Below are 23111 nucleotides of genomic sequence, written 5' to 3'. Positions count from 1 at the left end.
TAATAAGATATTCTTAGTCATCGTGTCATGGAGCCCCTGAAGGAAGGGGGCTAGGGACTACAACTTGAAAACCACCAGCTCAGTAGGACGATGTTGCCCAGGTCAAATCCAACCTAAAAGGAAAACTCTGCTATTGCTGAGGTCAGCAGAGCCATACCAGCTTTAACAGAGGGAACTTTTTCAGAGGTGTGCAGAGAAGATTAACATAGCAAAACAGCAAAACCCCACTGACCAGTCTGCACTGGAATACAAAATGACTTATTGCAATTTCTTCCATCATACGTAAAAGGCTCTGTACCTACAATTGGTTTCCTCTGTGCAAGACTAACATCCTGTTGAAATTTTCATTTTGACCATGAAAAAAAATGTAGAGTAAGCATTATTTTTTTAAAAAACATTCTGAAATGGATTTTTCTGCTTCCTTTCTTGCCTTTCAAAACATTTTGGTTATTCCTCATTTTTAGAATTATAAATAACAAAAAATCCCAACCCCAAACCCATACATTTAATTCAGTCTACATCGCTGCACGCAATGAAGCAAAGAACCTGGAACACGGTAAAAGAAAACCTATTTGGCTTTATTACCCAGTCAACTGAACCTGGGAAACTTCGTTAAGATATAATTCAGATTTGTTTACCTACCAGTTTTATACTTCTAACACAATTAGGAGAGAAACTGACACACATAAGCACAGTTTCTGAAAACTTACTGGTAATTCTGCATGTGTAATGTATGTATAAAAGTATCACTGGAACACAGATACAGGTTTGGATAACAGGTTCTAAACCAATGCAGAGTATACATCAGAGAAAGATTCTAAATGACGAAAAATACCTTTACGAAAACAAAGAATACTGACTTCCTGTATACGCATCAGTTTGTTCAAATCTATTAGTGTTTACATTAATACACTTGCCTTTTAACATACTCAAAACTACAGTGATAACTTTTTCCTAAGAAACTGATCTATGGAACAATGTCCACATTAACTGTATTTGTTACATTCAGACTTACTAAAATGTATAATTATAATTCATCAATAAGAAATTAAAAACTTTCAGTGGTTAAGCTCAAATAAAAAAATAATAGTCAAAGTTATGATATGACCCCATCTATCCAAATTATGTGATCTACAGCAAGCACTACGATGGAAATATCACAGACATTGCGTTTATTGGTGGTATTTCCTGGTGCTTTTTGCTTTCGCTTCTACCCTCTAATGACAGACTTTCCAGCCTATAATTCTGCAAGATGAAAGACCCATTTCAATGAACGTTTAGAAACGTTGGCAAGATGAAACTGAATCTGAATATTCAATAATGAAAACTCTTGGCTAAAACTGCTCTCAAACAAGGAGAAAAATCCCTCCATCTTACAAACTCACAGACTTTCCAACATCAGAAAGTTCTTAAGTTTCCTACTACAAGCACCCGCATTGTGTATTTGTCCTATATAAATATCAAACAGTTGAGTATTTTGCTCCAAGACTTTTACTGGGAGACTTTTCCTAACCCCCAGCTGTTAGACACCTGTACCTAATCTTCACTCTGGAAGTCTTATATGACCATTTCACACCAACTTTTTCCTTGTACTGACCTTTAGCACCCAGGAGACTTCATAGCCCAGCATATACCGGCCCCAGCCCAAAATACCTACAAACAGCAGTCTCATCCTCTGCATTGCTGGTTCTCAGCCCCTTTCTACTCCTCTGAGGAGCCTTCTCTGAGATCTCTGCAGGTTCAATCACCCTTTTTGCACCTGACAGCAGTGCACCACCTGTCCAGCTACCCCTAGTTGAGAGGCTGAGACTGATGTCCTCCTGGCTTCAGCATATGCAGTAGAGATGCGGGCGGGACAGGGGAAGGTGCGCGTCAGGCATGGCCCTCCTCCTGCAAAGAGAGGAGACCCCAGAAGGCAAAGCTACTCCAAAATCACAACTCCCCTCCGAACTGTGTGGTTAAGCCTTGCTTCAGCACACCTAATACGGAAAGGTAACAAGCATTTCATGATGTACAGACAAGCGTTCATTTTATTGTTTTGTCAATAAACTGCTTTATTACTACTGGGGGCAGGGAGAGGGAAAAATAAAATAAAATCAGGTAATAAACCCAGTCCCAACAGGTATTTTCCTGCACTCAAAGGAAAAGCAGATATGTAGCTCTCTATCAAGACAGTGCAGGAAAAAAAACTAATGACCAAAACAGTAAGGTGTAATTAAGCTAAACAATTTCAATTTTATTTGAATGCATTTTGCTACGAGAACAAAGACTGTGACCTATCTCTGCAGCCAGATAGTTCTTTACTAAAAGCACTTCAAAGCCTCATTAATCTGTTCTTCATCTTCACTCTACTTTTCCGCTGGTTCTCAAATTCTGTTCCGGTATCACATCGCAAGTAGACACTGATTAAATATGGAGCCTTTTTTTTGTTTTCCCCCAAAGAAGATTTTTATCCGACCTGCTGTCACAAAGTGTGCCAGATATTTTATAATGACTTGCATTCTTTTCTTCTTTTCTTAATTTCCTTAACAAAAATGCAGAGTCAGTTCTATAAATATACGCAGTACTATGTTTCTTGGTGCCTTTTGGGGTATCCCTGGGAAAAATTCTCCTCCCAAAACATGTGGTCAAGCAATACTTAAAGCTAGGCAACTACAAAAAAGGCTGTTCAAAATTTAAGGGACAAGTTGGGAAAAGGTCACAGTTTGTCTGCTAAACTGCCACCCACTGAAATCACACAAAGACTCGTCTCCTACTTCATTTCCTAACTGGCTAACATGAGAAGAATAGTGGAAACTGTCAAATTACTATGGCTGAATACAAAAAGGATCAGTGCAGCACAGACACTAGCAAGTTAGAGAGTAGTTAGAAACATCTGACATTTGGACATGAGCTAGAATTAATGACACTCAGGTAGCATACCTAGGAAACTGCCTGTGGCAGGCTGCATTAACAACTATCTTTGAGAATTAACAGAGAATGAATGAGTTAAAATCTGTCTGAAAGACCATACTCTGAAAGTATTTATCAAAACCCAACACTCTTAGATTGGAAATAGAAAAATTCTGCAGTAAGCGAGGGGGAAGCAGACTGGCCACCACTGGAGGTCTCCAAGAGCAGATTAGGCAGACATCTGCCAGGAACGACCCAGGTGTTGCCACACTGCTTTAGAACTGACAGGCAAATTAAACCAGCTCCAATTCCAGCCCTATTTCTGTTTAATAGTTGGTTTTGGTTTGTTTGGTTTTGTTTTGGTGGTTGTTTTGGTTTTTGTTGGTTTTTTTTGTTTTGTTTTGTTTGTTGTTTTTTTTTTTTAAATCAAGCAAACTTCCCCCTCTTGATCTTATCACTCATTAATGACTTGAAAAAATGCATTAAAGAGCACTGGTATTAAATTTGGTAACAATACCAAATGAAGGGATTTGACCTCTGCTGAAACTCCGGGGCGAACACAGAAAGATACTGATCAGTTAAAGAAATGGTCTGAAAACACAAGATGCAATTCAGTAAAAAAAAAAAAAACATGCATAAAAATTTCAACTTGGATAAGAGCAACATCTTCATAAAAGCAGAATGGAAACAAAGGGGAAATTGCAGAAAAGAGCATGGGGAGAGATGATGGGATGTGAATACCAATTCACTTCCTTTGGATCTCTTTGAGCACTCCATGGTAATTTTTCAGGAAGATCTTTCCACTCCAGCTGAATGTTCAGTGATAGTTTCACTAGTATAGCAAGAAGCCTGTTTAATTGATTGTCATATGAAGAAATTATTAAGGTTACTCCATTTCCTCCTTTTCCTCCTGAGCGATAGACAGGTGCAAGAATATTTGCAGGCCATTTGCCTTCATCAGAGAAAACTTTTTTACCTCTCCCCTGCAGAATGCGTGACGCATAGGAAGAAGCTCTGTGGGACAAAAGATGGCGGCAGGGCGGTGGCACTTCCCCTCTCAACACGCACGCTCTCCCCTGCATGGAGAGCAGCCCACCAAACACAGGAGACTTCCCCCTGCACATCTGAAGTACAGGACTGCAACTCCACAGACAAACCTTTTCTCTCCAAGGCTCCCCTTACCGAAGTGACGACAATTTAAAGGTGGGGTTGAGGGCTGGACAAAGGACATAATGATGAGGCTTCAATGAAGACCCTGTCACGTGTGAGGCCTCTTAGTCTCACTTCACTCTGCCATTCAGGCTAGAAGCTCCAGGGACTCTGTATCTAACCAGATACCTTCTCAGATGATACCAGTCTCAGGAGTTTCCTATTACACCAATGCCAGACATCAGCTCTGTTCTTTCGCGTGACGTTTTTCCAGAGACAAGGATTTTATTATTTAAACTTAACACCCAACTTGCAAGCTTTATTCCTGTCCATTACATTTATGCAGATATTTTCAAATATACCTCTCTTCCCCCTGCACAGGCAATCTTGGAAAACAGCAAGTCAATGAATTTTGGAAAACACCCAGCTGGCAAGTCACCAGTTATTCAAGGAAGACTTTTATTACTATTATTGGTATTATTAAGTACTACACTCCAAATGCTGTCCAGAATGGCTTGTTTGTTGGGCGTTTAGTTTGAAGTTTGTGTCCCTGGAGGCACATTTCCGAGAAGCTGCATAGGTCTGTGGTCTGACCCCAGCGCCACCTTCCTAGCGGAGAAGAAAAGAACACGCTTCCCAGACAATTGGTTACATAAAGCTCGAAAGAATTATTCATATTTTTATCGTGCTAAAGCCAAATGAGTTTTCCTTGTGTGTGCTTTTCACAACATCTCTCGAGTCATAGGGTTGCTATGATTTTGTCACACTTCTTTACAAAGGCAGCTGCGTTTAGGATAATGGACCCCCCATACAAGGTAGTCTGCAGGATCAAGCTGTATGTCTGTACAGTTTTCCACTTTCTTCACAGCTCAGGTTCTCTTTCTATCTGATCTCAAAAAGTATGACTGAAAACAAAACCAGAGCCTTTTTACAAGTCTGTCTCCTTTTCCTCCCCTCTACCGTTTTTGTGCCACACGGGAATCATTGTTAAACTCTTACATATATTTATATACCTTTGAAAAGCAAGAGCAGTATATGTAAGAAGTGGCTATCTTTGTATTGCTTTCTTTTCTGAAGATAAAATTTAAAAAAAATTACAAATTCTTTAACCATTATTAGCTTCCAATCCTCAAAAGGCTTAACAGGCACAAAATTGGAAGTAGCATTTCTTGCCAAGCTAAGTTAGAAGCCGGTAACTGCAAAACAGAATATATTAAGTAGGTCAGATAAGGAACATACTGTACCTAAATGAGCTATTTCTTCTTTATGACACATTAACATAGTTTTATTAATCTCTATTACAAAAAAATACTAAAGCTTGAGATGGTTTTCTAGACTTCAATATGATTTAATACAAATATTTTCCATTACTATAAATGCTTTGGCCAAACTGCTCAATTTTCACACTATCCAGCTACTGGCTTCTGTTCATGAACTCCTTTTAACTCCTTTCTGCCCTGTCTTAAGCAGATGCATTTGAGTGATGAAAAGACTCCTCAGTGCAAGCATTCTGTATTTTAGGAACGCCTATATAGAAATAGCATGTTTAAAAATAAGAGGCAAGATTTAGCAACCACGGAGTGTTGGGACTTGGCTTAAACCTGCCTTTCCATTTCAGTACCTTTGTATCTCCTGCAACGGGAAAAGGATGCGATTAACCCCGTTCCTGTCATTCCAACCCCTTGCAATACATATCTTCTACTTCAGATTTCAGCCTTTACTGAGAAAAGATTAATTTTAGTACATGGAATAGGTAACTTAAAATCCAATGTTTCTAAAAGAATCATCTTCTACAAAGCACTGCAAGTGCCCAGCACAAACACTGTCATTTCTAGAAAGATGACTTCTCCTGCCTTCTGCCTCATTTCTCACGATTTTAAACAAGATTCGTACCCCATTTTTGTATGACCGCACGATTTGTTAGATTGATTCGTAAACATTGGATGCCCTATGAAAAAATAACTGAACGTATTGTTATAAAAACTTTTGCTGTTCAAAATCTAATGCTGTCCTTATTACTGAAGCCCAAGACCCACAACACATACACAAGGCTTCCCTGTACAAAAGAGACAACACAACCCTCGTGACTTTCATCAACTCATAAATTTATCCAGCAGTAAATACAAATACGTACTGACAGTTTTTCCCAGATTGTAAACAGCGAAGATAGGGATATCAATTAGCAGGCATTTAGTATGCTTTCAATTTTCAACAGTTTGAGTAAAAACATTTGGAAGGCAACAGACACATGAAGAGTCTTCAGCTGTATTGATTACTTCTTGCAACCTTAAGCTCTCTCCAACGACTAAAAGAGTGTCTCAAAAACGTCAGCAATGACAGGCTCGGCATTAACATCTTTATGATAAAAAGGTAAATAGACTGGATGCAGTGTCATACAACCACACAAGCAGTCCAAGTTTCATCAACCTTAGCAGAAGTCTTCAAATTGGCATTATTTCTCTCATGCTCTCTGCCTGTCCCAGAAAGATTTGCATTTTTATATATACTACTAATCTAACTAACTGGTGAAGAATTCAACTCAATGAAGTTACCAAGAAGGTCTAAAATGCATTTCGACTCATTTGGATAACTGTTTATTTAGGACTGCTCTTGGGTGCTTTGACCGCACTTATGAACTCTGAGATGCAAACACTCACTACTGGTAACAATTACCTAGGCGTGCTCTTTCTTTTTATATCATTTTCCTGTGTTTTATTTAGCTTGGAGAACCACATCAGGATGTCCCCACCAAGATGCGGTAGTTTAATATGTCTCTAACTGCCACTCACCAGCCCTCCTGCAGACCATGCTTCTTACAAGAGACATCTTAAAATATATGAAAAACATCTGTGCCTTGTAGACTATCGCAATATAGTAGCCATTGTCTAAATTCAGCTTCTCAGTGTACACATGCATTAAGAGAATTTTTTTACTCTAAATATATATCAGCAGCAATCTCTGCTTTACCTGAATGGTTGTGAGACTCCTAACCAATATGAAATTAGTTGTTTAAAAAAGTTAAAACAAAGCAATTCATATTGGCACATACTACAGGACAGTATAACTTAGATGTATTATTGCATTATGCTACTAGGTGGTGTATTATTTTTACGACGTGACTGTCAGCCTTCTTTGTAAGAGTAATAATGCTTCTTTAATGCCACGGCTTTATGGCAGTACTTTTAAACTTTTGCTGAAAGGCAAGAATAGGCTTTTTGTTCTAATCGTATAGCAGGCAGAGTGGTGTAATACTACAACATTTCACAGGGTCATTTCAGCGACAGTATTTCATTTCTACAAATTTCCATTGAGCTTGGCTGAGATACAGAGTAAAGAAATTGCAGCATACTGAAATCAGCGTTCAGATACACGAAAAATGCAATTCTTCGTTCTTTATTCTGTATTAGATTCTACGTTTCTCAGAAAGATGACATTTGGTCACCAATCGTGATAGAGAAATCTACCTAAAGAAATCTAATCTAGATAATTATTTATTATTTTACATAAAAGAAAGCCTGAAGACTCTCTAGAGCTAAGCCAGACTACTGTTTAATGTTATCTAACCGCCAACAGTAGCACTTGTTAATAGAATTTTATGAAAAGTTCATGATTAACTACTAAACATGGGTTCTTCTCATTTTCTTATACCTGAGAAAGCAAGAATATTAAAAAGTGTGTACCGTTGTGGTTTTCTGTGTACTGGAAGCTTAAATATTAACTTACATACAATTATAGCTCGGTTTACTTTTATGCGCTATATGCTGCCTTAAGTGAAAACATTCTTACAAGGCAAGACCACCCAGATGTCGCTCATTGATTGTCTTATGGCTTTGTCTTTCTTCATGTTGGATTTCTGTCCGTTCACAGCAGAGGTTCTCTAAGTACAGTAATTTTGAAGTTAAATTATTGAGTTCTCCAGTCAGCAACATATTGCAAAACACACTTTTCCTAAGTGAGCCCCATTTAGCATGACTGGCAGTCTTTACTCAGGAGACGTGTAATGATGTGTTCATACAAGCATCACAGAAACAAAAAATCAAATCTCATTCCATGTACAGAAGTGTTCACTGCTCACACTTTTTGCTTTGTGTTTGGTGTTGCCTTTTTTTTTTCTGGATGCTTATGTTTTAAAGCCATCTAACAGACTAGATACCTCGCATCTTGAAAGAATCCATTTTCAGAGGTTAAATGCTCCAATTTTTCTGAAGCCAGGTACCTAAAAATTAAGGAACCTAACATCTTCAGACACAGAAACAATGGTCTGCAGTGTAAAAATCATCAGGACAGACAGACAATTACATGGATGGTGCCTGCAGTACCGATGTAAGTTACTCACGGAGAATTTACCACTTCCGTGGATTGTCCTGACCTCTGATCCAAAGACAGAGGGGTACTCTCTGATGAATACCGAACTGTCCTTCAAATGGACTCTTGTGGGAAAGGGATTCTATTTCAAACAACATCCAAAAATCCATATAATGCCAACACCAAGTTTGTTTCAATCTGAATGCAGCCTTCACATTTTAAGGGAGTGCATTCGACTGCACTACACAGCAGGCATGCTCAATTTGCCACCCTGTGATGAAGGGGAAATAACCTTTCGGCAATGGTTATAGCAGATTGCTCAGGGCTTCAGTGTCTTTACCCTGCAGGACTCTAGGCTTTGGGACACGTCAGGACTTTTGTGATGTTATTTTCCTCTCTAGCCCTCAAAAATTCATCTCAGACTTCCTACCACAAGTCATTTTGTTACAGATCTTGACATCCTTATGGATCCACTATGAGCAGCTCTCATGCTATGGTCAGCCAGAGTGTCAGCTCCTCAGCTCCCCTAACTCCAAACAAAATACAGCTGTAAAAATACCTCCTCTCTGCTGCCGCTGCAACTTCACACAAGCTGTTTAAGAGGTCTCCACTGTTTTCTTCTCGTTTCCCACAGCAGTTTCCACTGTATTACATTATTTACCAATCAAGAGCCCTCCAGATCTTATTTTTGTCAAACACTAAGAAACAATGTAATTCCCCTAGTTGCCTTCTCAAAAATAGTACAACAACTAGTTAAGAAAAAAAAAAAAAAAAAAAGAAGTCAGCCTGAAACAGACTTCTGGCACTGAAAATATACCAGCCCAACCTGCTGAAAATTAGGAAGCTGAAAATGGGACCTTAAGGAGGTAAAACTGGGGTAGAAACTTTGACAAAATGCCATGGCACTGGGATTACCAATACTCGTATTTCAGAAGACACCAGTGTATTTATTCAGGCTGAAATGTGAGGTCGCAGCCAAGGCACAAGCAATAAAGTGCTTCAAATGACTCAACAGGGCCTAGAACTCCTACTCCCATGCCAGGCAGTTCTCCTCACTGCTTTCCAATTCTTCCTTAAAGTAAGACAAAACAGTGTCACCTCAAACATCACAAATATTTTTTCCTTCAGATTCATCTTAAAATCCAAATCATTGTTTGATATATTTTGTAAGAGACGTTACAGAAATAAACAGATCTAAAAGCCCTGCAAAGGGTTACTTTAGTACGGCAGTTATTGGAAACCCATAAGAGCAACTGATGAAATAAATTTTACACCAGTAATGCTTGCAGGATTGAGCCTTCAGATTAGCACCGCTTTGGAAAGAGGATGCAGCCTTCTGACATGCTCATGTAGGGCCCAGCACTCACTAACCTCACAATTAACTAAAACACATCAAGTTTTCAATGTCCCCAAGAGTTTCTTATACAGTTATGATTTTACACTCTCTTACACTTTGTACTCTGTCTTAGTGTACTCTGTCTTAGCGTCTTACTCTTAAATGTAAACAAGTTTTGCATTTAGCTGCTAAGAAACCCTGACATACGCTGCCATTTTAGTTCATGGAAACTTAAAGGAAGAGGCATAAATACGATGTCATCAGCTGGAACATGCAGCCAATGAGCATTAACAGGATTTTGCGCAGGCAGCTATATGAGGCTCATAAAAAATTACAAATTTTTACAGCAAGACAGAGACTCCCATATACCACCCTAGGTGGAAACCAGGGTAGTTGAATTGCTTTTGTATTTTATTTTTTTTTTTAAAACAAATGGCCTACAACACGAATCACAGCAGGAAACCAGTGCACTCATCTCCCCACCCCCCAAAATAAAACCAAAAAGCCTAAAGCTTGACAGCAGAACCAGGAAGGCCAGCTTTGCCCTCATGTATCTTTTTTAGTTTTGATTTGTTTATTGCTTCTCTCTTCCCCCTTCACACGCTATTTTAGAAGCGTGTCTTTATTGTAATGCAATCGTAGATTATTCTACATATAATCTCCATGGGAAGAAAAGCAACTTTGCACTCAATTTATCATGTCATATTAAGCTACTATATTTCTGCTTGCGCTGGGAAGGATGCCAGCAGGCTCAGCATACCCTCTTCCACTACCTTCCATCAAGGAAAAGATTTCAAGGCCTACTGCTTCTTTCTAGCACTCAACAAACCGTAGCTCTGATGATATTCTCCTTTTTCATAATGCAGCCGAATGACAGGATACAATTTCACCACTTATTCTCATGGCACTTGCTGAATGTTTAGTCAAATTTTAAGTACTACGACTGAAAGCTATTAACTATGAGAAGTCATCCCTTATGAATTCCCCGGGAAAAGAAAAAAACAAACAAACAGAAACACGGATATCAGCACCTTGTCACTGACATTGCAAAGCCTCAGCCCCATGCTGCAGCCTCCTGGGCTGCTCTGGCAGCTGGGCTGCTGCAGGTACACGGACCCAAGGAGAAGCCCAGACCCCACTGCCAAATGACAGCCTTGCTTCAGGGGGTTGGGCCGTGTCCTCAACCTCCTCCATCATCACTGCTGAATCTGGGAGCGCTACCAGCAACAGCGGGACCACTTCTTTTAAGTTAAAATTCTACAGAGTCTGAGAGACAATGTTCACAACTGGCAACATCCACAGCTCCTGGGAATCACAAGTCTTGGTTTATACTGTAGAATCATACAATCTGTTAGGTTGGAAAAGACCTTTAAGATCATCAAGTCCAACCGTTAACCTAACACTGACAAAACCACCACTAAACCATGTCCCTAAATGCCACATCTACATGTCTTTTAAAAACCTCCAGGGATGGTGACTCAACCACTTCCCTGGGCAGCCTGTTCCAGGGCTTGACAACCCTTTCAGTGAAGAATTTTTTCCTAATGTCCAATCTAAATATCCCCTGGTGTAAACCGAGGCAACTTCTTCTTGTCCTAATGCTTGTTATATGGGAGAAGAGACCGACAGCCACCTCGTTACAGCCTCCTTTCAGGTAGTTGTAGACTGTGATAAGGTCTCCCCTCAGCCTCCTTTTTCCAGGCTAAACAACACCAGTTCCTTCAGCCACTCCTCATAAGATTTGTTCCGTAGACCCTTCACCAGCTTCATTGCTCTTCTTTGGACATGTAATTTGGACACATTTGAATGTAAACACATTCAAAGTTACTGTGGTAGCAAACACAGAAAAAGGGCAGTGTGGATGAGTCCCAAGAAACGTGGAGTGAAACATTACAGCATCAGGTGGATTCCTCTCCTCTTTTACCAAAAATGAACTGGAAAACAAATATTAGTAAGCTGAACAGTTGTTAAGGAGTTTTTGGACTTATGTAGTTGTTTCTCCAATTTGAGGATTCAACAGAGCCGACTATACACATTGACTGAGATCAGGACCATTGCTGGGGCTAAGGCAGATGATGCACGAGAAGCAAACAGGTTATATCTTCACATTTGATAATGGTGCTCTAGCCACAAATGACAAGAAAAAACCTAAAAAGACAAACCAAAACAAATCCACCATTTACGTAAAGACTCCTAATGTTCATTTCTCAACCATTTTGCAGAACACATAGTTGGGTCATGAGAACCCAAATGAATTTTTAAAATTATTTCTGTTGGAAGCCCGTGCTGAAGTCAGTGGAAAAACTTCCAGCTACCTAAGTTTTGGTTACACAGAATGGTTTCTCCCCTGAAGGAAAGAGGGATTTCCTGCACAGGCCTGAGCTGTTATAAGGTGGACATTTCTGACACTTCACTTTCCATGCAATATTCTGACAATATTAACATAAAAATACCAGACAGTCAAGGCACCCTTTTCCAAAGCATACATGCATCCATAAGCGCACAACACGCAAATAAAAAGCGACTCTGAAGCTTCAAGAACTTTAACATGTTTATATTACTCTATATGACACATTGCTAGTCAGCAACGGCTTCACCCAGACAGAACAGGACAGCACTGTATGTCAGAAGTAGTTTGGATAGGTTGGGAAATGTGATTGCATAGTATACCTAAGATCTAGGAATAATTTAGTCATTCAAAGATCACAAAGGGGAAAGCAGTTCTACTTCTCCCAGACGCTGACCAATATCCTGGAGGAGCTATGGTTTCTGTTAAAACGATCACACAGGAACAGGCACTTCACAGTTTCAGAATTTGTTTTCAGCACTGAAATAAGCGAAGGCAGTTCACACTTTTCAGGAAACTCATAAAGGCAGCACAGAAATGTCAGAAACCCAATTACTATGTCTTCGATGATTAGAAAAATTCTGCCATTACAAATGGAAGAATATCTTCACATCTAACATAACACTGTCTTCACATAGCTGAAATTATAGTTATTTCTTTGCAATCTGGCATGCAACCTGTTTTTAACTTGACTTCCGTTGTTAGTACGCTATTTAGTACTTAGAACATTATGCAATTTTGGCATTTTAACTGTTTTTCTGCAATTATGCCCGTTCCATATTTTTCCACAACTGACCTGTTATTTACTGTCAACATAATTTTTCTAGATTGTTCTGAAATGTATCTCTGCCCTTACTGGCTTTTACAATATCTTTATTGCAGAATCATCTGCAAATATAATCAAAATGTTAACTCCCCACTTCCTAAGCATTAAAGCAGACGTTGCACAAAACCAGAGTACCGATCCTTAGTAGACGCCTTCCTTAAATATGTACCTGCCATTATAGCTTAGCACCATGGTATATGAAATATATTTTACTCATTACTATTATTCTCATCAATAAAGAGTATGTGCTAATGGAGAATGCAGGTTAAGTGAAGTAAAGAAAATTTGCTTCTATAAAATATTATCAGGTTTCTGATTATAATTGCAGTGTTGCGCTATAGGACACCCTAAATGATACACAACCACATGTAGCAACCAGACCTTATTCCAAACCAGCAGCACCCTCAGCACTGCAAGAGACTGTGGCGACCAGCACATGTTCATCCCCCTGCCTTCTGCAAACCTGCCCTGAGCTGTACCTGGGCACAAATGTGGCACCTGCATCACTGAGCCCCCAGTGCCCTCCGGCGTCAGCCTCCCTCCACCTCACCCAGCCGTGGTGGCCAGACCCGAGCTGCACCTCTGTGGTGACACTGTCCCTTCCGAGGGGGACCGGGAAGTGTGACACCACCCGCTCCGTGAGAGGCTTTCAACACCACCTCCGAGCGCTGAACCACTGCGGTGAGACTGTTGCTCCCACCACGCAGCAGCCGCCCTCCAGCCTCTCCAGGTATTGTGTAAAGCGCTTGAACAGCAACGTTCTTCTGGCTGATAGCAAACTGTGTGACACTACACACGATGGTGTTTTGAATTAGTTTATGACTGAATCTGCAAATGCAGCTTTGCTCCAAAACTACAATGTGGCACATGTGAAATTATTCATTGAGATACAATTCTTTACTCTATTTTCATTCCTAGCAGCCCTGAATTGAAACCACATATTTTGGAAGTAGGACTCCCAACGTGCTGGTTACTTTGGAGACTTCTGGTTAAGTGTTAAAGCAACAAAGGAGACACAGGAATTACAAGCTGTTTTGAGATATTCCTCTGTTTCTATGGAAACTGAAACCTGTTTGCTTTATCTTCCTATTGCCACTTTTAGAAAAAACTCAAGTACATTGACACTTTCTTTTAATCTCTTGCTTTTACTTTAGCAAAAATCCCCACTCTCCAAAATACTTAAAAAATAAAAATTAAAAAAAAAATACTTCTGGTGCAACGAGAGCATCCCGTATGGAACAGTGGGAGAGCTGTACTACTGCTGCTGATCCGCTTCTTCCTGAACTCCTCCCGATTTGGTCATTCATCTGATCAGCAACAACAGGGGAAAAAAGTACAGAGAAAAAAAAACATTCAAAGCCACGGCTGAATAACCCACTACTACTCAATGATATTTGAGATTTTGCCAAATTAAACAGAAGACCAGCTAAATTGCTCTTCCAGTATACTCCATCATATGTTTACATTTCCTGTAAACATTTTAACCATGACAATCCTGCACCTTCTTCAACTGCTAGGAATGCTGTTTTAATGCAACGACAACAAAGGCAGGCCCTCAACCACAACCCCAAGCATACAAGAATGACAGCTTTTGCTCAAGCGCTACAGATGCCCTTCACTTGCGATATGAATCAAACTAAACCTCCTGACAGCCTCTTGCCACAAGTCATGGCAAGCGTACAGGGCAAGCCAGGTGGGCATGGATTCAGCCTTACAGTCCCACCAGCACTTCGGCTGCCACCCTGCTCAACACAGAAACTGTGCTGAGTCCCCAGCTGAGTTGAGGGGACTCGGCTGAGACTGCAACCTGAAGTCCTTGGCTGAGCCAAGCCATCACGCTCTCTCTCCTCCCAAGGGCCTGTTACAGCTTCCCCACCGGCTCCTGGGAGAGCCAAACCCCGCAGGGCCCCATCTGTCAGCCCCACAGCAGCGTTTTGCAAGCGTGGCCGTGAGGGACCCTTGTGCAAGGCCACCATGGAAAACCTCATGTTCCCCACGCCCACAGGCACCCGGCAGGAATTTCTGCCTCACACAGAGGTACCGCAGTCCTACAGTAACTCTCAGACCTGTGGCCACGGTGAGTTTGCCACGGCCACACAGGGCAGCCACAGGAGTAATTAATCTGAGGAAGGCTCTTCAGGGCAAAAAGCCCTCTTGCTAGTAGGACAGGCCAAGCTACACATGCCACTGAAGAGCACTCGCAAGCATGTAATGCTTGTACACATGTACACAGCAGCTGCTGGAGCTGTGGAGCAGTCCATTAAACAATCTCCCCACGCACAGGGCAGAGAATCATCCTGCCTGAACCGCAGCCGTACCATTCACACACCTAAAGCTTCCAGAAATCTGACTGAAACATTTTCCTCTTGGTGTCCAGAAGACAAGGAATACTCAGTTTGCAATCACCTGCAAACATGTTCACCAAACCGAGCTGGCCACCGGAGCACCCGCTGCAGAGACAACAAATGCCAGCCTCTAGTGGGAGGTTTTCCTCTCCCACGCTGCCATTTTCTGCCTCATTTGGGACCAGTCTTACGCTGGCACCTGATGAAGCCGAGGGCAGCCTGCCTCCCTGCATCACTGAGGCAACACAGAGTCCTGCACCTATTCTCCGGCTTCTCTACTTATGCTCCTTGGCACCTATCACCGACACTTTCAATATATGCTGCCTCCCGATTTTCCGTCCTTGGCAGCGGTCCTGACGGCACACCACGCTGCCCAGTGACTGCCTGGTGGCCACAGGAGATCTCCTGCTCTTGTTGACCTTCCCAGGTTGACAACAGAAGAACTAATTAAGAAGGGTGACTACTTTTCATGAAAATGGTGAGGGAAACATCACCAATATTTTAACTATCAATCAGATGTCTGCAGCTTCACATGGCACTGTTACAACTAAACACGTTCACTTTTACTTGCCTTCTTCCCCCAGCCAAATCATTATTTTCATAATATGATATAATTTCTGGCATCAAGTCATGTTGAAAACAAGGTTAATGTGAATTTTTAAAGATGACATGATTTTCTGCAATTTAAAGACTGCAGAATGTGTGAACAACTTTAAACGTTTTCCTTCTGAAGTCTTATAATTTACAAAGACTCATAAAAACAGTGAACATCTATTTTGAAACAGACTCTCAAGCTAGACACAGAAATTACAGCTGGAAACACCACCTCTTTTTTTTTTACTGAGCAGGAAAAAAGGAAAGCAAGACAAAAGCTTGATACTGAGATACCCAGTTTTCAGTACATGTAAGAAACAAAATTATAAAACAAGAAACAAAACATAAAAAAAACCCTTTTTGCTGAACCAAAAAGTATCCTATTTTTGTGTTTAATTGAGTGTTCTCCAGACAAGACATCTGAATTCAATTCACAGAAGTTTTGTTTTGGGGGTTGCATTTTTTTTTTTTTAGTGGTTTTGTTTTGTTATTTTAAGTACTGAAAATTTAACTATGTGAACTCATTATTGCCGAATGTCAGGATCACGGGATGGTAAAAGTGTAATCCAAGTTTTGAATAGCTCCTTAGGAAAAGTTGTGTGCACAATAAACATGGAATGAGATCTCATTGAAATACTGCAGTGATATATGCAACAGTCATGCCATTACTATTTCATACATTCTGAATTTCGGTAGTTGTTTATCCTCAAAGTCTTGAGCATGCAGATGATGTGCTAATTTGTTCCCAACTGTCTCATTTTAATGACTTTTCTTCAGAAGATAGATTAAGGTTCTTTTTAGTCCTGGTAATATAAAGGCCACTCAAATCAATAAACTTGAAAAATGCATGTAATTAAGAATTTTTTTTTGCCTAACATTTCCAGATATTGTTTTGCACCTGATAGGTGGAGATTGATACACAAAGTTCTGATGCAACAACACAAAAATAGTCAGTAGCTTCTTTCTGCCGTCACTGATGAACAATTTGGATTTCTCTGGAAGCACAGCCCTGGCATCAACTCCTCTATTTTTATTTGAAGTATGTCTCATAAACAACCTATAGGATGGACTTGACCAACAGGAACAAAGACCAAAGGACCCTGCCTTCCTTTAAGAGGTGTGAATGACCACCAAAAGTTACACAACTCCCCCTCCAAAACCTGCCACGATCCCGAGGGATCCCAATCCCACCTGGGACAGAGTGTTGCTGTTAAAAGACGCTGAGGAGCAGAGTGGTCTATGAGGCCTGCGAGAACATGCACTGAAAGCCATGAAATGCTGAACACCCACAAAAAGCCACAGTAGTATTAGATACAGCACATGGGAGGGTGATGGAACAGTCTTGCTAAAAGATATTAAAATGGAGGCAGGCTGCTACTACCACTGAGAGAGAGAAGTAGTTTGGGGAGGGCAGAGGGGGGGATTTTAGCTGCTGACACAGTCAAGCCATCCAATACAGATAAAATATCCATTTAAGACGTTTTCCGACACCGATTAGTTTGCTAACAGATGACAACAGACTATTTTCCCAGCCTCTTTAGGGGTGCTACCCTGGCTGACGTGGTACTTAAGATTTTGCATCATGAAATCTTTCCTTTTCCAGAGGCTGTACATTCTGAGATACCTCGGGCTGTTGTTCCTTGCACAGGAGCCATGACTTTACTTTTCTTGCAAAAAGGAAAAAAAAAATAATTAGGAAAATCACCATTCTCCTTTCTGACAAAAATATACCCAAAGATGTTTGCACCATATCCAACATCTTTTCCAGAAATGTTTGTTCAAAAACAAGGGCTGAGACTGAAGTACAGATCTCAGCAAGCAGAGGGTGAGAGCAAGAAGCCTTCCAGCACTGTCCACGTGAATACTTTCCTTTGCACAGCTTGAGCCCATTAGCTTCTTTTGTTGTCTCTACACTGTCCAATAAAAGTAACTAAATCCAGCCTCATTTGTAGTACCCATTATTTAAATGCAGGCATTTACGCCTCTCCTCCAGCTTTAACATGGCAAGTTTCCCTGGATTAATAAACTGGTCGTCCTATTAGATCTCCAGCTTTATGGCAACAAAAGGCTGGCTTATTACAAGGGTGGGGATGCGTATCTTGTGACCTGTGAATCCTCTGTGAAGTTGTAAACGTATCACAAAGCCTACAAAAAAAAATAAAATACTCAAACCACACAATATCACAATACCCATCAGCCATGGTAAACCCAACCCTAATTTTAGGGCGTTATTTTTTCTCCAAAGTAGCAAATGTTGGTTTCAAAATAAGCAGATTCAAAATTTGAGAAACTAGCTCATGCTCTGTAACAAAGGCATGCACATTCGAATGAGACGATCGAGCACTACAGAACATCATTAACTTCCATGTAAAGCTGAGAAGAGACGCAATACCATGTCTTTTGGGACGTTTGGTGAGAAGCAACTGTCATCTCTAAGTTCATAAAAATAATTTCTGTGCCTCAGGTCACATGGTTTCCAATGACAAAACATTTATTTCCAAATTGTTACCTAACACATCTGACCTAAGAGCACATTCACAAGAACAAGTATGTTTGTTTTTCTAAAACCATTCTACATACACAATTAGCTTGTTTAGTGACATTTTGGTGGTGATCCCAAGCAAAAGCACTCTTCTAGTCTGCCTTCAAGCAAATTACCAGCTCACAGCTAACACCGGTACTCCTGACATGTGAAAGCCCAGGACTGACAGCAACACCGAGGAAGAACAGCTGGGATTATTCAGTTACAACAGGGGGCTAGTCTCCTACTTTTCCTGCTATGTTACACTAAGGAATATAGGTGGAAAGACTCAGCATTTTTAGTCCTGAGGTTCAAAACATTAAGAACAGCAGTATAAAAGGCTCAGCTACCATTAGGAGAAAAGACTGGCTGCCATCCATTTGAAGAGATCAGAAGTATTGCAAGGCCAATGCAGATACAGGGTACTAACACTGATGTTGATATCTGGCACTGGTTTAGAACCGTCTGGAAACATGCAGTGTTTTGGGGAGGTATATAATATTAAACTGGACATCTGCTCTTAAACCACAAGAATTCACATGCTTTGCTTTTTGATTTCCAACTACACTTTTCCAGGAGGTCAAACTCCAAATTCAGTCTGATGCTAACCCTCTTGCTGTTTTCTACGAAAAGCTCAAGACAGAGATCCAAGAAAAGCACAAGCACAGCATTCTCCTGGCATGTAGGAAAACTTCCCAGGAGCAGCTACGATTGTTTCACTGGTCGCTTGGCTCTGCTTCTGGGACAGTCCTGCTCCATTGCCGCTGTCAGCTGCGAGACCTGGCCGGCTGGTGTGGCCGAAGGCAGCCCTCACTTGCTGGCCGTGCTCTGCAGCGCCTCTGCCAGCCTCCCTGGCTCTCCTTGCCTCCTCCCCTGTTCCCTTCTCTCTGCCTGTATCTGCAAAATGCAACCCGGCTCCATCAGGTTGTGTCTCAATGAAGCATTCTCCCTTGCCCCCGTGTCTCCCAAGCCACATTGCGCCCGCAACCTCTCTTCTTCCCTTGCAGTCAAAACAGATGATGATCCTAAAGGGGGATCACGTGGGAGAAAAAACAGATAGGAAACCGTTCTTGTTGAAACACTTGCTTGGTGAAAACTTACAGAGCTTGTTCAGAGAGCTCACGGGGAACTCCTTTCCATGACAGCTTTGTAGGTCTGCTGGTGACCCAGGAGTTCTCCTCTCTCTGGCTCCCACACAAGCTGCTTTTTCAAGGCCATGTCACGAGTAAACTATTATCCACAGTTGTTTATAATATCAAGCCTTGCAGCGCCTGCATTTTGTAAAGGGACAAGTACCCAGCTCAAGCACAGAGAATTTAACCCTTGGGCAAAGTACGTATAGTGAACAAACACAGCCAAAAATCCCACATAAAGTTCAGATTCTTTCCTGAAATCGGAAAGCATCTTCCTTCTCTCCCCTCCCAAAGGCCAGGAGAGGTTATTCTCATACAACAGGTTAGGAAATTTTACCCCTCAATTACTGCCCAGTTCTTCCATCCGTAGAGTATTTGCAAAGTATTTACAGAGTTTGCCTGCTTTCAGTGAGAGCTGCCATTTTTGAAGGCAGAAGCAAAGCAGTTGATACCACTCAAAACAGCTCAACGGTCCACTTTGTCAAAGACTGTTACAGCCAGTTTTATTTCAAAACTGAAGTGCCACAATGAAGTTGTAAAACACTAACTTATTTTTGGAGTGCTGAGTATTACAACTCTAGCATTCACTGAAGAAATCAGCAGGACATTTTTTATTTTTTTTTCCAGAAAAGACATATCTTTGAGTCCTTGCCACAAGAAATGTTTTTGTCCTATGTTTTTTATAACCTCCCAGAACATTTTTCTCCTCCCCTAATTAAAAAATGTGGGGTTTTTTTACATAGCTTCTACACAAACAGCACAGGAAAGCCAAAATGTTTCTCATAATGTAACTCTTAATGAAGAACTTGCTACTGATACTGACCTTGTTACAGACAGATTCTCTACAACAGATTTTTCTCTTCACATATCTTATGATTGTCCCAGTTCTCCACATAATCTCATTATTGTTGCTATTTCCAGTTCAAATTTATCTGACTGCAGCTTCCAGCTATTGCTTCCTGTTATGACTTTCTCACGTACTGTAATTTCCTTGATATTTTCTCCCTGCAAAGGTACTTGACCACTGTGATCAAGTTATGCCCCAGACTTCTTTATGCTAAAACTATACCAAGTTTCACCTGCAAGGTATTTTTTCCAGCCCTCAAATAATTTTTGTGGCGTTTTCTTTGTTTTTTGTTGTCGGTGGTTTTTTGTTTTCTGTTTTTTTCTGGTACACTCTCCAGTTTATTTTTTCCTCCTAAAAAACATGGCTGTTCAAGACTATACTACAAGACTATAAGTGTCATCTCACTGTTCTATTCCTTTATTACCACAGCTTCAGTCTGAAGGGCATATTGATATATAGGAAACAGAAAATTACATATAACACAAGCTTAAACTTGAATATTGACCTACACAAGTGAGTAATTTTATGTATTTAAGTATTTGCAAGGATTCTAAATCTGGATGGCACACACACTATACTAGTGATGTAGCGACTGCTGCTTAGGCCAAAATGAACAGGTATTTAAATATATAAAATACCAGCCTATCTTTGCAAGACTGAGAGGACTTTTCAGATTTTAACAACTAAAACAAGTTTTACTCCTAAAATGACTAGATACCGGCAATACTAATAGCCAAGAAAAACTGAACAGCAGCAAGGACAACACCGTTTATTAGAGTTTACAAGTATTACTTGTCCAACTCATTTTCAGAATTAGTCTTTAAAAATTCTGCCTTCGACCTGTGGATTGGGACTAACTTCCATTTGGTGACAGACAGAGTACATCAAATATTTTAGTCAAAAAGACAGCAAGTACTGACTGATTCTAAATAGACACCAGCAACGTATGTCTGTAGCAAGTTAATAATAGCTATAACTTAAAACTGCTATTTTGTCAATAGCCATTGAACCATACCAAATGTCGGTCACTGTCACTAAGTATTTCCAAAGCCAAATAGCACATCTTGCATTCCAAAAATTAAGTCTACAGGAGCAGAAGTCAAAGTGTGTCTTTGTAATGAAATCTGTTATCTTTGGTCACGTTTTGCATGAAAACAATATTTTACAGAAGGACTGGATGACAATGTGTCTTCCCCCCTCATACATATATATGTGTGTGTGTGTATATACATACATATGTTTCTGCAGAATATATTTTCACTACTTTTGAAGAGTCTTCCTTTCTCGTGGAAGAAATATTTGACTGGACATTGCCAAAAAGACATTCTTTGTTGTCTTTAATTTTTTTGAGCATTCTGTAGATTTTTCCCCTCTTTTTTTCCATAAGTAGAGTCAATTTCCTATGCTATCGTGATGATTTAGACAGATGTACACAGAAGTGCACAGGCACTTCCTGCCTGGACTTAGCCTTTAAAACGATGCAAGAAATACAAATACTTAGCATCTGCCCTTTCAACACATAAACAACAAAGACGATGCCCAGAGAATTTTTAGAAGGTTCTTAGGTCTTTGGGTTCCCCCTTTGTATTCAAGTATCACAGATTTTATATTTCGGATTATTCTTAAATACAGATCAAGTGGACTGAACTAGCAATTTCACATCTACATCTCCCCAAATATTAGCATATGCCTCTGCAAGCACCAATTCCTCACTGATCTGCTGGCAGACCTTTAAATCTTGCAGCTCTGCTTCAACCAGAAACAAGAAAAACATTTTTTCCAGAGGTTTCCATTAGTTCTTTTTCACATTCCATTTCCATTAGAAGTTCTTCCTCTAGAACAGCATTTTTTTCCTGCATCTGTTGAACCACCCTCTTGTTGACACGTTGCTCTCATAATAAATGATGAGCATCATTAGAGCTGGCCATAAAGCTGGTGGAAAGCAAGAAAACACTTAAACATATTCATTTCTAGATTTTGCCAAAATACGCACTGATGACAATATGAAAGCAGGAAACTGAGGACACCTCTGTGACCCACAGTGGGTGGTACAGACAGCAAAGCCACACCTGGGAACAGATAGAGCATATCACCTCAACGGCAGGCGGGCACTGGCACTAAAACGCTATAGAGCCGGAGTGCACCAGGGTGTGCTGCACTGCCGATGCGACAGCCTTGTCCAGTGACACGTTCCTGCTGCCACGGTCCCACATGCGGGCAATACCTGCCCTTGCCAGACTTGGACATCTCTGTGTGCTCCGTGGTGTCCCAGCACTGCAGGTGTGGCCTTGTACCACCGCTTGGGTCTGACCGGAGGAGGCTGCCACATGGCCTTCAGCTGGTCTCCCTCAGCCTCGCAGCGACGGCAGCTGGGGACAGGCGGTGAGCTGCACCTACGACCAACGGCGGCACTCACCTCCTGTCCTCAGGTCCCATTCCCACTTGCTTAGAAACTGAAAGATCTTTGATCATGTCGACCGGCATTTTACATATCAAACCTTTGTCTTGTGCTGTAGGCTTTCAGGAAGTAACACCTGACACATGCAAAAAGGAAGTCTTCTCTTACCAAATACCCAAGCAATAGCAATTAATGACTACCTGAGAGAGAAAGTACTTGTTTTATCTCGTTGTGAAGAATTGCCAGTGGTAGGTGGCATAAATCTCACTGAGGTGTACGCACACTTCATGAGAGCAAGCCAGAAAATACTGTTTAGTGTGGTACCCTACTGACCCTGTGGGTTAAATAGCAGGGGGGTATGTACAAGCTGCACAGAAAAGAAAACAGGATGTTTGAGATACTGGAGAAGAGAAATATT

At 40.8% G+C, this 23111-nt stretch overlaps 1 protein-coding gene across 3 annotated transcripts in view; it reads right to left on the bottom strand.

The window, feature by feature from the left end:
- UST (uronyl 2-sulfotransferase) overlaps nucleotides 1–23111 on the bottom strand; it is a 163065-nt gene that overhangs the window by 104404 nt on the left and 35550 nt on the right. The window lies entirely within an intron of this gene.

This window comes from Chroicocephalus ridibundus, chromosome 3 (genome assembly GCF_963924245.1).
Source record: "Chroicocephalus ridibundus chromosome 3, bChrRid1.1, whole genome shotgun sequence".
NCBI lineage: Eukaryota > Metazoa > Chordata > Aves > Charadriiformes > Laridae > Chroicocephalus > Chroicocephalus ridibundus.
Note: the sequence above shows the minus strand (reverse complement) of the source record. Positions and strands in the feature narration are given on the sequence as shown.